This window comes from Rattus norvegicus, chromosome 12 (genome assembly GCF_036323735.1).
Source record: "Rattus norvegicus strain BN/NHsdMcwi chromosome 12, GRCr8, whole genome shotgun sequence".
NCBI lineage: Eukaryota > Metazoa > Chordata > Mammalia > Rodentia > Muridae > Rattus > Rattus norvegicus.
In genome coordinates this window covers 1,850,778-1,865,983 of record NC_086030.1, presented here as the reverse complement: position 1 = coordinate 1,865,983, position 15,206 = coordinate 1,850,778, and the positions used below count along the sequence as shown (strand labels likewise).

Genomic DNA, 15,206 nt, shown 5'->3' with positions numbered 1-15,206 from the left:
AACAACCCCATAACTCCTAAGGAAATAGAAGCAGTCATTAAAGGTCTCCCAACCAAAAAGAGCCCAGGTCCAGACGGGTTTAGTGCAGAATTCTATCAAAACTTCATAGAAGACCTCATACCAATATTATCCAAACTATTCCACAAAATTGAAACAGATGGAGCCATACTGAATTCCTTCTACGAAGCCACAATTACTCTTATACCTAAACCACACAAAGACACAACAAAGAAAGAGAACTTCAGACCAATTTCCCTTATGAATATCGACGCAAAAATACTCAATAAAATTCTGGCAAACCGAATTCAAGAGCACATCAAAACAATCATCCACCATGATCAAGTAGGCTTCATCCCAGGCATGCAGGGATGGTTTAATATACGTAAAACCATCAACGTGATCCATTATATAAACAAACTGAAAGAACAGAACCACATGATCATTTCAATAGATGCTGAGAAAGCATTTGACAAAATTCAACACCCCTTCATGATAAAAGTCCTGGAAAGAATAGGAATTCAAGGCCCATACCTAAACATAGTAAAAGCCATATACAGCAAACCAGTTGCTAACATTAAACTAAATGGAGAGAAACTTGAAGCAATCCCACTAAAATCAGGGACTAGACAAGGCTGCCCACTCTCTCCCTACTTATTCAATATAGTTCTTGAAGTTCTAGCCAGAGAAATCAGACAACAAAAGGAGATCAAAGGGATACAGATTGGAAAAGAAGAGGTCAAAATATCACTATTTGCAGATGACATGATAGTATATTTAAGTGATCCCAAAAGTTCCAGCAGAGAACTACTAAAGCTGATAAACAACTTCAGCAAAGTGGCTGGGTATAAAATTAACTCAAATAAATCAGTAGCCTTCCTCTATACAAAAGAGAAACAAGCCGAGAAAGAAATTAGGGAAACGACACCCTTCATAATAGACCCAAATAATATAAAGTACCTCGGTGTGACTTTAACCAAGCAAGTAAAAGATCTGTACAATAAGAACTTCAAGACACTGAGGAAAGAAATTGAAGAAGACCTCAGAAGATGGAAATATCTCCCATGCTCATGGATTGGCAGGATTAATATAGTAAAAATGGCCATTTTACCAAAAGCAATCTACAGATTCAATGCAATCCCCATCAAAATACCAATCCAATTCTTCAAAGATTTAGACAGAAAAATTTGCAAATTCATCTGGAATAACAAAAAACCCAGGATAGCTAAAGCTATCCTCAACAATAAAAGGACTTCAGGGGGAATCACTATCCCTGAACTCAAGCAGTATTACAGAGCAATAGTGATAAAAACTGCATGGTATTGGTACAGGGACAGACAGATAGACCAATGGAATAGAATTGAAGACGCAGAAATGAACCCACACACCTATGGTCACTTGATTTTTGACAAAAGAGCCAAAACCATCCAATGGAAAAAAGATAGCATTTTCAGCAAATGGTGCTGGTTCAACTGGAGGGCAACATGTAGAAGAATGCAGATCGATCCATGCTTATCACCCTGTACAAAGCTTAAGTCCAAGTGCATCAAGGACCTCCACATCAAACCAGACACACTCAAACTAATAGAAGAAAAACTAGGGAAACATCTGGAACACATGGGCACTGGAAAAAATTTCCTGAACAAAACACCAATGGCTTATGCTCTAAGATCAAGAATCGACAAATGGGATCTCATAAAACTGCAAAGCTTCTGTAAGGCAAAGGACACTGTGGTTAGGACAAAACGGCAACCAACAGATTGGGAAAAGATCTTTACCAATCCTACAACAGATAGAGGCCTTATATCCAAAATATACAAAGAACTCAAGAAGTTAGACCGCAGGGAGACAAATAACCCTATTAAAAAATGGGGTTCAGAGCTAAACAAAGAATTCACAGCTGAGGAATGCCGAATGGCTGAGAAACACCTAAAGAAATGTTCAACATCTTTAGTCATAAGGGAAATGCAAATCAAAACAACCCTGAGATTTCACCTCACACCAGTGCGATTGGCTAAGATCAAAAACTCAGGTGACAGCAGATGCTGGCGAGGATGTGGAGAAAGAGGAACACTCCTCCATTGTTGGTGGGATTGCGGACTGGTAAAACCATTCTGGAAATCAGTCTGGAGGTTCCTCAGAAAATTGGACATTGAACTGCCTGAGGATCCAGCTATACCTCTCTTGGGCATATACCCAAAAGATGCCTCAACATATAAAAGAGACACGTGCTCTACTATGTTCATCGCAGCCTTATTTATAATAGCCAGAAGCTGGAAAGAACCCAGATGCCCTTCAACAGAGGAATGGATACAGAAAATGTGGTACATCTACACAATGGAATATTACTCAGCTATCAAAAACAACGACTTTATGAAATTCGTAGGCAAATGGTTGGAACTGGAAAATATCATCCTGAGTGAGCTAACCCAATCACAGAAAGACATACATGATATGCACTCATTGATAAGTGGCTATTAGCCCAAATGCTTGAATTACCCTAGAACCCTAGAACAAACGAAACTCAAGACGGATGATCAAAATGTGAATGCTTCACTCCTTCTTTAAATGAGGAAAAAGAATACCCTTGTCAGGGAAGGGAGAGGCAAAGATTAAAACAGAGACTTAAGGAACACCCATTTAGAGCCTGCCGCACATGTGGCCCATACATATATAGCCACCCAATTAGACAAGATGGATGAAGCAAAGAAGTGCAGACCGACAGGAGCCGGATGTAGATCGCTCCTGAGAGACACAGCCAGAATACAGCAAATACAGAGGCGAATGCCAGCAGCAAACCACTGAACTGAGAATAGGTCCCCTATTGAAGGAATCAGAGAAAGAACTGGAAGAGCTTGAAGGGGCTCAAGACCCCAAAAGTACAACAATGCCAAGCAACCAGAGCTTCCAGGGACTAAGTCACTACCTAAAGAGTATACATGGACTGACCCTGGACTCTGACCCCATAGGTAGCAATGAATATCCTAGTAAGAGCACCAGTGGAAGGGGAAGCCCTGGGTCCTGCTAAGACTGAACCCCCAGTGAACTAGTCTATGGGGGGAGGGCGGCAATGGGGGGAGGGTTGGGAGGGGAACACCCATAAGGAAGGGGAGGGGGGAGGGGGATGTTTACCCGGAAACCGGGAAAGGGAATAACACTCGAAATGTATATAAGAAATACTCAAGTTAATAAAAAAAAAAGAATATTTAAAACTAATTTTAAGCTTCTAAGGATATGTTAATTGCCAAAGTACCTCACCTTACCAGAGGACTTAACTTTGTTTTCCTCATTGGAGATATAGCTTCAGTTGTGTTAATACAGAATTGTAGGCTAGAGTCATGGAAGTATTTTAAAAAGAAACCTGGTGAAACATACCTTATTCCAAACATCAATCAAATTGGTTATTACAAAATACTGATATTTGGCCTAACCAATCACTTATACAAATTTTTCAGGCAAAATTGATAATTTTACTCTTTGCATGCTTTTGGATTTACTGTAAATTGTTCATGCAACCCATAGAAAATGCGCTTACTGTATTTATAGGTGTTTCATCTAATGAAAAGGCTACATTTATGATTGGATCACGTGCTTATTCTCTTGAGTTTCTGCTGCTTCAGCACAGATTATTAGATTATGTCCTGTAGCCACTGTTTTTAAATGTTAAAAAATCAAGCTTTCAATTCATATACAGATAGCCAATGTGTGGCTTGTGGTTTACAATTGATTTCAATTACTTAATACTTTGCTAGAGGCAAGTTTTCTACATGAAATCAGTGAGTGATGATTTCAGTGTAAATTGTCTGACAACTCACTGTCCTTTCAGTGCTCTGGCTCAGAGAACTAAACAAAACCATAGACCCAGCTCTTTGAAAATGGTAATGGAGTTGATAACACACCCTCACGAAAAGAGGAAGACTCCATTTGCTTACTTTCAATGCCCAGCCTCACCCTGCCAACTCAGGGATTTCTAAATAAGGCTAAATCTGGACCTTGTTTACAGGATTTGACATTTCTAATTAATGCTTATGTTTAGGCAAATAAAGCTGGTGAGGGGCTGGAGAGATGGCTAAGTGGTTAAGAGCACTAAGTACTGTTCCTTTATAGGCCATTTAAGAACTCAAACTGGATTGCCTGGACCCCTTAGCAAGGGAGGACAATGATACCAGGCAGATTATAGGCCTTACATAGAAACAATTAGTCAAAAAATCTCATTCTTTATATCACCAAAACAATAATTTGGTAAACAAGTCAAGTTATAAATACTCAGCGTCCTCAATTTAATCCTCGAGGACTTATCTTAATAAATAATATTTTAACAAAATTTCAATAAATAAAAAGGGGGAGTTATCCCTGTATGCTAAATAATACTCTTTTTATTTCAATTTTAAAATTTGAATGCCAAGGTTTATGGCACCCTACAACTAGGCATACTTCTGCCTAGGTGAAATAGAAAGATCCACATATTGGCATGATCCTGTCCAGGTATTTTATATGGGGAAGAGGGAATCTTTGTGTTTTTTCTACAGGATGCTACAGGAGTGTGCCAGCTGCCTGAGTGGCTGGTGAGACATGCTGATCCTGGGAGCATGAAGATTCAGCTCTCATGGTTCGGGTTCCTGGAGTCATTCCTGTGCCCTTAGAGGAAGACGGAGGATTCCCCCTCATCTTTTGTCATCACAGAAATTCTGGCGTTGCTGCAGTCATTGTGTCCCATCCCACTGCGGCCTGCGCTCCAACCCTCTGTGCACTGCTGATTGCTGGAGAAGACTGGACTCCAGCTGTTACCCCTGCCCCCCTCATTCCCCTGGTGACTCTTGCTGCCTTGACTGGTGTTGTTATCTTGCAGTCTGTAGCTTCACAGGAATGCCATCTGTGTGAAGCTGCTGTGGACTGGGGAACTCTGCCCTGGTTGTGCAGATCTCAGAAATGGTTCCATTGTCTGCTGGTTGTTCCAGAGAAGAATGACCGATCCTGAACTGTCCTGGGAAAGACCTTGGCATTTTCGCTGCTATTGTAGCAGCCATTACTGCTGCAGCCATTGTGTCTGCAGTGTCTGGAGTTACCCTCCCCCAATCTATTGTTAGGCAAGCACAGTGGGTGAACTTTCTGGAGTAGTTGCTAACAATTGGAAATTCTAAATTTTATTATAGGAGCAGCTTGACTACGGCCCTTGGTGGTAGCAGCTGAGGAGAACCAGATGAGGTGCCCACTACTTATCGGGAGAGGCTCAACTTCCACAATCTCTTAAATTAATGCCATCTGGCCCCTGCTCTTTCGCCCCTGGGGTAAAGTAAGAGGAATGAGAGGATGATCCACTGTAGCTATCCTCAGGGACGGGCAACTTCCTCTGACCCTTGACCAATCTAAGACAGGAACCTTGGGGGTGACAAGGTGATCCTATGACGGATAAGGCTGGGGTTTGAGAGGTCGATCCTAAGACAGAGGTGGCTACATCCCGTTTAAATGTACGGGCCAGTCAAATGCTCCTCTGCCCAGTTTCTCCCCCAATAAACACACACGTATAGCCCAGAACGGTGTGTTACAGCATAAGTTCATTCATAGCCATTGGGTTGCAGTCCTAACTGCAAGAGTGGCTCGCCATGGCCGAGCTGGGCACTCTGTGAGGCATGTCTGATCTCTCTCAGACCACTACTTCCACCTAATGGTCTTTTATAAAAGAGTAACGGGGGAGATGCAGTGAGCCATATTGGATTTGGGCCTGGCTGCTTTGTAACTGCATGGCCACAGTAAAAGTCATGGGATTGTTGGACAGAGGCCTCTCCCATGTGTTTATGACACAGGAAGAAAAGACCAAGTAGTAAACACCCGGTGTCTCCACTGCATGACCTCTGCTGAGCCCGGCTGATGCATGTGGAACTGACACACCTGGACCACACCTGGGTGGTGGTCAATTTACTTCTGCCTTTTGCTTCCTCAGCCTTTATCCTTGAGATTTAGGCTGATCTTCTTGGATTTCTCCCTAATTAATTCAGGTCTCCTAGTCAGTCTTTTGTTACCGAAGTCACGAGCCAGGTAGTCATGAGCCAGGGTTTCCCACTGTGCTTCCCAGTTATTTTCTACCTGGAGACTTGGGTATATAAGTGGTGAATAAAGCTACAGGAGATTCTCACTCTTCTTCCTCACTCTCGCTCTTCCACTCTTCCTCTGTCTCTGTCTCTCTCTCTATCTCTATCTCTCTTCCTCTCTCTTCCTCTCCTGGCTTGACACGATAACCTGTGTGTGTGTATGTGTGTTTCTTTCATCCCGTAGGCTTTCGCCCAATTTTCGGTACTGTGTTGGTGCTGGCGCTGACAATCATGCATGGAATCCTGTAGTGCATCCCTCAGCTGACATTGCTTTGCTGACTATGTCATGGGCATGGCATTCTTTTAGGAATAGATTCCCTCACATATTTTACACAGTGCTGCATTTAAGAAAAGTCAGTGTAGGTTATTTCTCTAGCCTTTTTCTGACTGCAATTGAGGTTGTTTTAATATCACCTGAACTCTAATGTGATGAAAAGTTCCTGGTAAGTGACTATAAGTCACTGTTTTCTTCTGATGTTTTCAAAGTCTTCTATGAAGGAAACAGGGTAGTGTTAGTGAGGGGCCTACGAAGAGTCAACATAGAGCTTGATGGAGTCTTTTCCTAGAAATCTCTCTCTTGGGAAGTTGATGTTGTGTTGTTTAGGCTATCTGCGCAGAACATGTAACTTACTTGTAGGACCAGTCAAGTATCTGCATAGAAAGGTCTCCTGAAGTGGAAATGAGTACAGGCCAGGGCAGCACAGCCTGCTTGAGTCTAAAAGACTTGTACACAGCGTAGCTCCCACTAATTCCTCACTCAACAGAAATATGCTGCATAAAAGCAAAGTTTTCATTTGTCAGTGTGTGTGGATGTGTGTGTGTTTGTGTTTGTGTGTTTGTGTGTGCGTGTGTAAGTGTGTGAATGCTTGTTCATGTTTGTGTGTTTGTGCAGTAGTGAACGTGTGTTTCCCTCTATTTCCACGTTTAATGAGAAAAGTACTCTAAGTGTTCACTTTACATCCATGAAACATGAAATGCAGCTACCTAATCATTTGACATCTCCATCTAGCTCTGTACAGCAAAAGGACCCTTAAGTTAGCAATTTATTCAGTTTTCAAAAAATTGTAACATGTTTATCTTGTGAAGTCTGGGGGAGGGTGGAAAATATGTTCAAGTGAGTCGTGTTTCACAGTGTTAACAAATGGTACAGTCCTGGAACTTGCAGGTCCCTTTTTATTATGGTATAGAAGTAGGACAATAAAGTCCTTTAGAAAGCAACCCCCCCGAAATGGCACAAAAACACCTGTAAATTTAGATTTTCAAGTGATTAGGGGCAAAACTACTGATCTGTATTGAAATCCTTTGGAGCACATCAAAGGAATGGAATACAGGGAGGTAAGGGCAAGACTTCTCTTTAAAGTCCATGAGTTTACGTTGCTTCTCTTTTCTTCACTAATTGTGAAAGGTGACTGGAAGTTTATGTCACTCACTGTGTCTTCTCCAAGGTTGGTTTCCAAATTGCCTGTTACCATTTCTTTCCAGCTATCTTGGCACAGTTACAACTTCAGCTGGGAGTTTGGCTTGGACTTTATTCATTGAGAATTTGAGTTGCTTGGAGTTGTATCGTCATCCAGCAAAAGGTCCATAGCTATGCTATGGTACAGGAACAGGGCAGTTTCAGGAGCCCCTTTAGGTGCACAAATAATCTAAAGCACTCCCCTATGTTATCTGTGTAGCATTCTGCAAGTGCTGTTAATCAAAATCATTTTTTTCTGAGTAAAGTTCAGCCTCAATGGGGTTAGGAGAAATGAGGACCTTCAGATGGGTCTGGGAGTGTAAGAACAGGTAGGCCTATGAGAAGCCATGTTCATAAAGTGGAACAGAAGTTTTAGTTGACACAGAGATTCCACGTCAAGGAGGAGGTGTTGCCATTGCAACTAGGGCACATCAGGGTTGTAGTGATCCCTAGTGTAGCCCTGAAGGAGAAACTCTCCAGATGTCCGTCAGCCACGGAGGGAAAATGCAACATAGGTTGGAGCCCTTCAATGGATTATGATTCAGTGTAAGAAAATCCATGTAAGCATTTACTTACTTAACCCAAATATCTGTGACACAATCACATTATAGGGAGAAAAATTGTTCATTTGGATTCTGGATATGGAGATTTCCTATGATTCTGGGGGCATAGCTTTGGGCATGAAGTCAGTCAGGCTGTGGTAATGAGAGCTCCTATTAAAAGAAGCTGCACACTTTGGGGAAAGTCTGAAACAGTGAACAAAAACAAAAGTCTAGTCCACCACGAATATATGATTCTTTGCTGGGAAACAACCTGCTCTACACAGCCTTGGGAACTTGATAAGCCAGATTGGGCAATATGCAAGAACCTGAATTCTATGTCATTTTACGAGATGACAATACATCACTGACTGAGCTGTGTATAGGCTACGGCCGCTATGTACATATCCCACTCAATATTTGTTTTTATGCTTCCAGAGTATCCTGGGGAATCATTACATTAAAGATTAACTGGGACAGTAAACACTTGACTGCATTGTACTATGCTTATATTGTGTGAACACAACTGTCTTGTGTGTTTGAGAGTTGGTATTAGTGTGTCTGTGCATGTGTTTGTGTGTGCACACATGCATGCATGGTTCCATTGACAGTACACTCATCTGATGACCAGAATAAGGAAGGATTAGAGGAAAGAATGCAGGACACTCTGAAGCAGAAAGAACTGATCACCCAGGAAAGTGACTTGGGAGAAACAATGCAGAAGCATTCAGATATCTTTGAGATCAGGTAGGAACACAGGCTGGCAGAAAGTAGCCAATTGGATTTCCTGTCCCTATACAACTATCCTTTTTGGGTGGCTGACCACTGACATGGTTTTCACCCTCAGGCAGCTAAAGAACTACTCAGAGTATTATTCTGGAACAGTTTATGTGAATTTTGTTCATGGAACAATATGTATGATCCTCAGGATTTCTTCGTATTTTGTACTTCTTTCTTCCTGTGAACTCTCTGATAAGATCTGGGGATATTTTCTCCTCTGTCCTCTGACAAATTGCATTACAATAATGATAGTCTTACAGGTGTGCTGTTATGTTTCTTCATCACAATCACCTTTAATGTTCCATGTGTATGCTTGGAAGATATGCATGGAGAACATTCTCAGTGATAACAGGATCTATGCAGTGCCCATGGATTTGATGTGAGATGGTTTTCCTGTGTATTTGCAGATAGAGCGGTTACAAATGGGATGTACGCAGGTTCCTTCACTGCCAAAATAATCGTAATCTTCACTTCAATTCTAGTCAGGTTCTCTCTAATGCATGCAAACTGTATTCTAGGTTGGTCATATCTCTCTTGAACTCAGGTTCAGACATAGTTACAGTGTTATTATTCAACATAATATACCTGGACCTTTGAAAAATATGCTAATTTTTCTTTTAATACTAGTACAGTGTATAGTTCACAGTCCAGTTTCTAGCAGTTTTTAAAAGCTGAGATATAAATCCAAGCCCAGGTACTCTATGACACTTGGGGATGCAGGGAATGACCTCAGCTGACAGGTCATGCTGGATTGTCCAACTGAATAGAGCTGCTGTTTTAGGGAGAGCTGAATAGACAATCCCTCAGTAACCCCCTTTTCCCTTGCTCTGCTAGGTCTGAAATTCTCCAGCAGAAAGTCAAACATGGTACAGACCAGGACAAGTTCTCCCTTGGAGAGAAGTGCTATAGGAGTAGTACTAAATGTCCACAGCAAATACACCACTATTGCATCTCATCCCTACTATCCATCGCAATAGTGGCCTGCATTTTCCTCCTTTAGTTTGATTTCTTTGGATTGAATAGACTGTCCTTTCATCTCACCTCTCCCCAGAAAGAGTGCACATTTGGAGGGACTCTGAGAAGACCTGATGCACATCAATTAAGAGATGGTGGGCATCTAGGAAGAGTCTACCTATCCAATTTTGTACTTGTCCTGATAGGTCATCCAGAAGAATTTCAAGGAGATCAGTCCAGAACCTTGGAAATACGTTGAGACCAAGACTGTAATGTATTTTATACTCGGTATTGGATGGCCTTGTCCTTCATACCCCACTCCAACAGAAGAGACCTCCTTACATTCCACTTGAAAAGATTATTACCATCAGTAACTGCTTGTCTACTACGTTCCAAGGTCAACCACAGGCTATAAGTCTGTTCTGCAAAATGAGCAGCAAAAGAATGTTTAGCACAATTCCTCTGTTTAGATTTTGGTTGGAGTTTTGATTATTTTGGTTCTTTGGTTTTTCTTGTATTCATTTGAAAGTTTGTTATTTATTTGTTTTTGTTTTATTCTTGCAGTTGATTCACTATTTTGATAAGGATATAAACTGTATACATTTCCTATGTGCATCTGGTTACAATTGAGTATATTGGATGTATTCTCTTAAATAAAACAGTGATCTCAAACTCTTCACTCTTAAGAACCTCCTTTATTGAGGTGTGGTGTCACCATCTGAAGTCCCACAGCTGTCAGAGAGGGATGGATCTCTGCATTCTCATGGGAACTGGGCATCATAATTACTTCTCAGTCAGACTGAGATACAAAGGCAATTATTCTTTCTCTGTAGACTGTGTTGCCAACTCTGTGAATACCATGTTCATCATGCAATCCTTGTTGTCAAATATTTAGGTACCACTTAATTATGCTCTTTTGTGGATGACAGTGTTGAATAAATTAATGGGATATACATCAGGTTTTCTGTAATATTTCCCAGGAAATAAAAACATGGGATAAGGGAGATTAAAAGCAATCAGGAATCCAGCACCCAAATTTTGTTTTGGAGAGAGCAGAACACCCAGAAGTTTGGACGATCCTTACCACAGGACAGAACGCCACTTCTGCCCACCTCTGCCCACATTCCTGGCCCAAGAGGAAACTGGACAGTGCCTCCGGATACATAGGCAGGAACCTAATTGGTCCAGCCTGGACCCAGATCTGAACTGGATCCCGAAATTATTTGAAGAAATCCAAAGTCATAGAATTCTATGTTTCCTGATTGTGGCTTTTTTTTTTAAAGCTGTAAATGCGATTTTTGTTTTTTGTTTTATTTTTTTGTTTTGTTTTGTTCTTGGATATTTTTTCATTTCCATTTGAAATGTTATTCAATTTCATTCACTTTCCTGTTTTCCCAGAAATAAGTCCCCTTATACCAGGCACTCCCCTTCTTCTATAACGTGTTCCCTTCCCATTGACCCCCTTTCCCTACCTCTGACATTCCCCTACACTGGGGGTTCAACCTAAACAAGACCAATCATTTCTCCTATTTGTGCACAATAAGACCATGCTTTACTACATAAGCATTTGTATCATGGGTTGGTACATGTATAGTCCTTGGGTAGTGGTTAAATCCCTGGGAGCTCTGGTTGGTTGGCATTGTTGTTCTTATGGGGTTGCAAGTCCCTTCAGCTCTTTTAACCCTTTCTCTAATTCCTCCATATTGGGTCCAGTTCTCACCTCAAAGATTTATTGCTAGCATTCGCCTCTGTAATTGACATGATTTGTGTGTGCCTCCCAGTAGATCTCTATAGCAGGCTCCTGTCCTCATGCACTCCTTAGCCTCATAAATCTTATCTACTTTTGGTTGCAATATATATATATATATATATATATATATATATATATATATATATATATATAGACACACACACACATACAGACACACACATATGCACACACACAAATATACATATACACTCTATCAGTTTAACAGAACTTTTGGTTTTCCATTCCAGCTTCAGAAAGGCTTACAATCTATATTATATCTTGGATAGCTTGTATACTATCTGATAACCATCCAATAAAGTATGCACATTCAGAGTTAAACAGCCTGACAGGCTATGAGTCTATAGTCAGTCTTCAACCCTGTCAGAAATCTCAGAACGACCAAATAGCTATACACATAGGAAGCCTCACACGGCTTCCACAACTGAGAGGTTGTAGAGACAAATCTCCACTAGCACAGGCCCCTGTTCGCAACATGTGAGCTCAAGTCTTCAGCCTTCTGGCCCAAAATCAACTGACCAACTGTTGAAATGCAGATTCGAAAGGGCTGATCACCCCATCTTGTCAGCAGGGCTTATCAGTCAACCCCTCTGCATAATTTGTCCTTTTCTGGACAGTATCAGTCTGGAGATGAAACAGGCAGTTTTGTCCAGTGTCTGTCTAGCCACAAAGTATTGCCTCGCCTGAAGGTAGAGATGTTCAAAGTCTTCGTTCATCCAACCAAAGGGTAACTGTTAGGAGCAGATGTGTCTCAAGAAAAGATAAATAACTTTAAATCTCAAATTTTGTGGATTTCTGACGTTTTTGAAAACCATCACAAAAATAAAGCTGCAGCAGGATGCAGACTTCATTTTTTCCCAAACAGATTTGAGTCATAATTCATGTCTACAAAATTTGTTCTTATAAGCCATTCAGTGGGTATTAGTTCTTTCACAGCCATGTGCTCAATACTGATTTCAAAGACTTTCATCTTTCCCAAAGAAAGCCCATACCTCTTAGCAGTATCAGTCCACATCCCTACAGCCCCTGATATACCAACCCACTTCTGGTCTTTAAAGATGTTTTCATCATGGATTTCTCATGTAAATGCAATCATATACTGTGACGGCATCTTAGCACAGACATGTTAATGTCCATCCATGGTTTAGTTTATACTTCATTGCTTATTACCACACTGCATGTATACCACATTTTACCATTCATCTTTCGAACCTTTGGGCTGTTTCCACTGGTTAGCTATTATGAAGTATGGTAAGTAAAAACTTTTATAAGTTGTGTGTGTGTGTGTGTGTGTGTGTGTGTGTGTGTGTGTGTGTGTGTGTGTGTGTGTGGTTTTGATTTGGGGAAGTGATTTGCAGGGTGAACTTATATTTCGATGTTTTGGAAATTGGAAAAACCATTTTCCAAAATCACTGTTTCGCTTTACGGATCTCTGAGTAATTCATGGGACTTTATTTCTCCACATCCTTGCCAATACCGGTTATTGTCTGTGTTTCTATCTCAGCCACCTTGGCAGGGATGAGATCGTATCTCACTGTGATTTTGATTTACCTCTCCTTGATGAATAATAATGTTGATCATATTTTCATACGGTAGTTTCTATTTTAAAACAGGGTTATCTTGTCAAATCAAGGGGTATGTATTCTTTACACATTCTGAATGCAATTTTCTTACCAGATGTTTAATTTAGGCATATTATCCTTCAATTTTCTTTTTACTTTCTTTATGATGTCCTTTGACATCATATGTAAGATTTTAACCTGATTAAATTAAATAAGATGTAAGCTGGTTAAAACTCATTGCTTTAGTTTTATACCTGTTCTATTATAAAATAGACTGGCGAAAGCAGCTTAGAGGAGGAAGGGTTTGTTTTAGCTCACAGTTCCTGAAGTAGCTGTATCCAGTATATTTTATCTGTTGACTTGGGTAGGCTATAATACCCAGATATTCATCTAAGTCTTGCTGTGAGGGTCTTTCCTAGATGTACACATCAGGTCACTTTAAGTGTTGAAAAATCATCTTGAAATCTGGCTGGTCCTCAGCTAACACTAACAGCCAAACCACGCCTTCCTGGAGAAGAAATCAGCCTGATGGTTTGCCCTACAGATTTCCAGTTGTCAACTCCACAACCTCTGAGATAATGTTTAAGTAACATGCAGCTCATGGTCTACCCTACCGCATCCTAAACCACATGGCCTTTGGAGAACAAGGTGGCTAAGAGCAGCCAGTTAATGGACACCAAACCCACCTTGGGAATCTTGTAGAGTTTTGTTCCTGAAGCATTGGATAAACAAACCAGGTTGCATTTTCTTCAGCCCAGTGGATCCTGACCTTTTGATGTTTAGGTGAGAGCATTTCACAAGACTGTTATAAAGAAGTGGGAGTGGGCCTTCACGTCCTTATGAAATTTGCAACCATCAGTTTACTCAGGTTATATTACTTGGTTCCATTCACAGTAACCTGGGGGCTATGCATTCAGTTTTCATGGCTGCCGCTGCCTAATTCATTGGATATTGTGAATCACAGTGAGCCAAGGGTTACGGATTACTTATCTTACACTGAGCACACTCTATTTAATAAAGTCACAGCATTTATCTTTTGTAGGAATAAAGGAAACAGAATAGACATACTGTGGAAGCTCTTTAGAAAGACTCACTTCCATTATGACTGATTCAATGCATTTTAGCAAAGGTAAAATTTACTGTTGCTTCGTGCCTTTCAGTTGTGAACACTTGACAACAACCTCAGATAGTTCATGGAATATCATTTCAACAAGACAAAGCAGAAATGAAATGATCTCCATACATCTTGTGCTTTGAACTTTGATTCCTGATGATACTTTCTCTGACTCATAACATGAAATCTTCTCTTCCAGAGCTCTTCTCTCTTCTCTCCCAGTGCTGGGCAGTTGGTAGGGCAGCTCACAGTCACCCGTGGCACCACCAGGATAAGCAACTGATATTCTACAGTAGACTGTTGTATAAGCTATGGTGATCTGTAGTGACAGTTTTGTTTTCTTTTTTAAAAACAGGAATATTATAAGACTATGTTTGTATTTTAATTCCAGTTGTGGGGATGTGGAACCTCTTTGGACTGTCCACAGCAGCTGACTATGATTTGCCTCATGCTCTAGCAGAGGCAAGGTTTTACCTGCTGTAGATAGTTTCTACAATTGTGTAATGTTTGGAATTCTAGGAAGTTTTCAGAGGGTATAGAAATGCTAGAGCTCCTTTAGGCGGGGAGGGTGGCTGTTGTTCATTTAATGAGGTTGGTTGAAGTTTTTTAGTAGCATGGTCAAGAAGAAACAATTTAGATGCAGAGATTTTCCTAATTTCTCTCTCTCCTCTCTCCGTGTTTCTCTCCTTTCTAGTGTTAGGGGTTGAAACAGGGATTAATGAGTAGGAAAAAGAAGAACCCCTGAAGAAGGAAAGACAGGCTACGCTGATCAGCATCTGGATTAGATGTGCCTTTAACTTACATCTTCAGGCCTGGTTGGATTTGTCAGGATATAAGGACATTGAAAATGTAAGCACATTGTAAAATGATATGCAATAAAAATAGAGGTTATTGAAATTAAATTTTAAAATCATTCACAAACATAAGCCATGAATATAAAGTCTTTG

At 40.7% G+C, this 15,206-nt stretch overlaps 1 long non-coding RNA gene across 2 annotated transcripts in view; it reads left to right on the top strand.

The window, feature by feature from the left end:
- Window positions 1–3,141: 3,141 nt before the first annotated feature.
- The window catches only part of LOC108348331 (uncharacterized), a 57,471-nt gene continuing 45,406 nt past the window's right edge, over window positions 3,142–15,206 (top strand). For both annotated transcript variants that reach the window (XR_010056671.1, XR_010056672.1), the window contains exon 1: window positions 3,142–15,108. This is a non-coding gene — a long non-coding RNA (uncharacterized LOC108348331). The remainder of the gene's footprint in view (window positions 15,109–15,206) is intronic.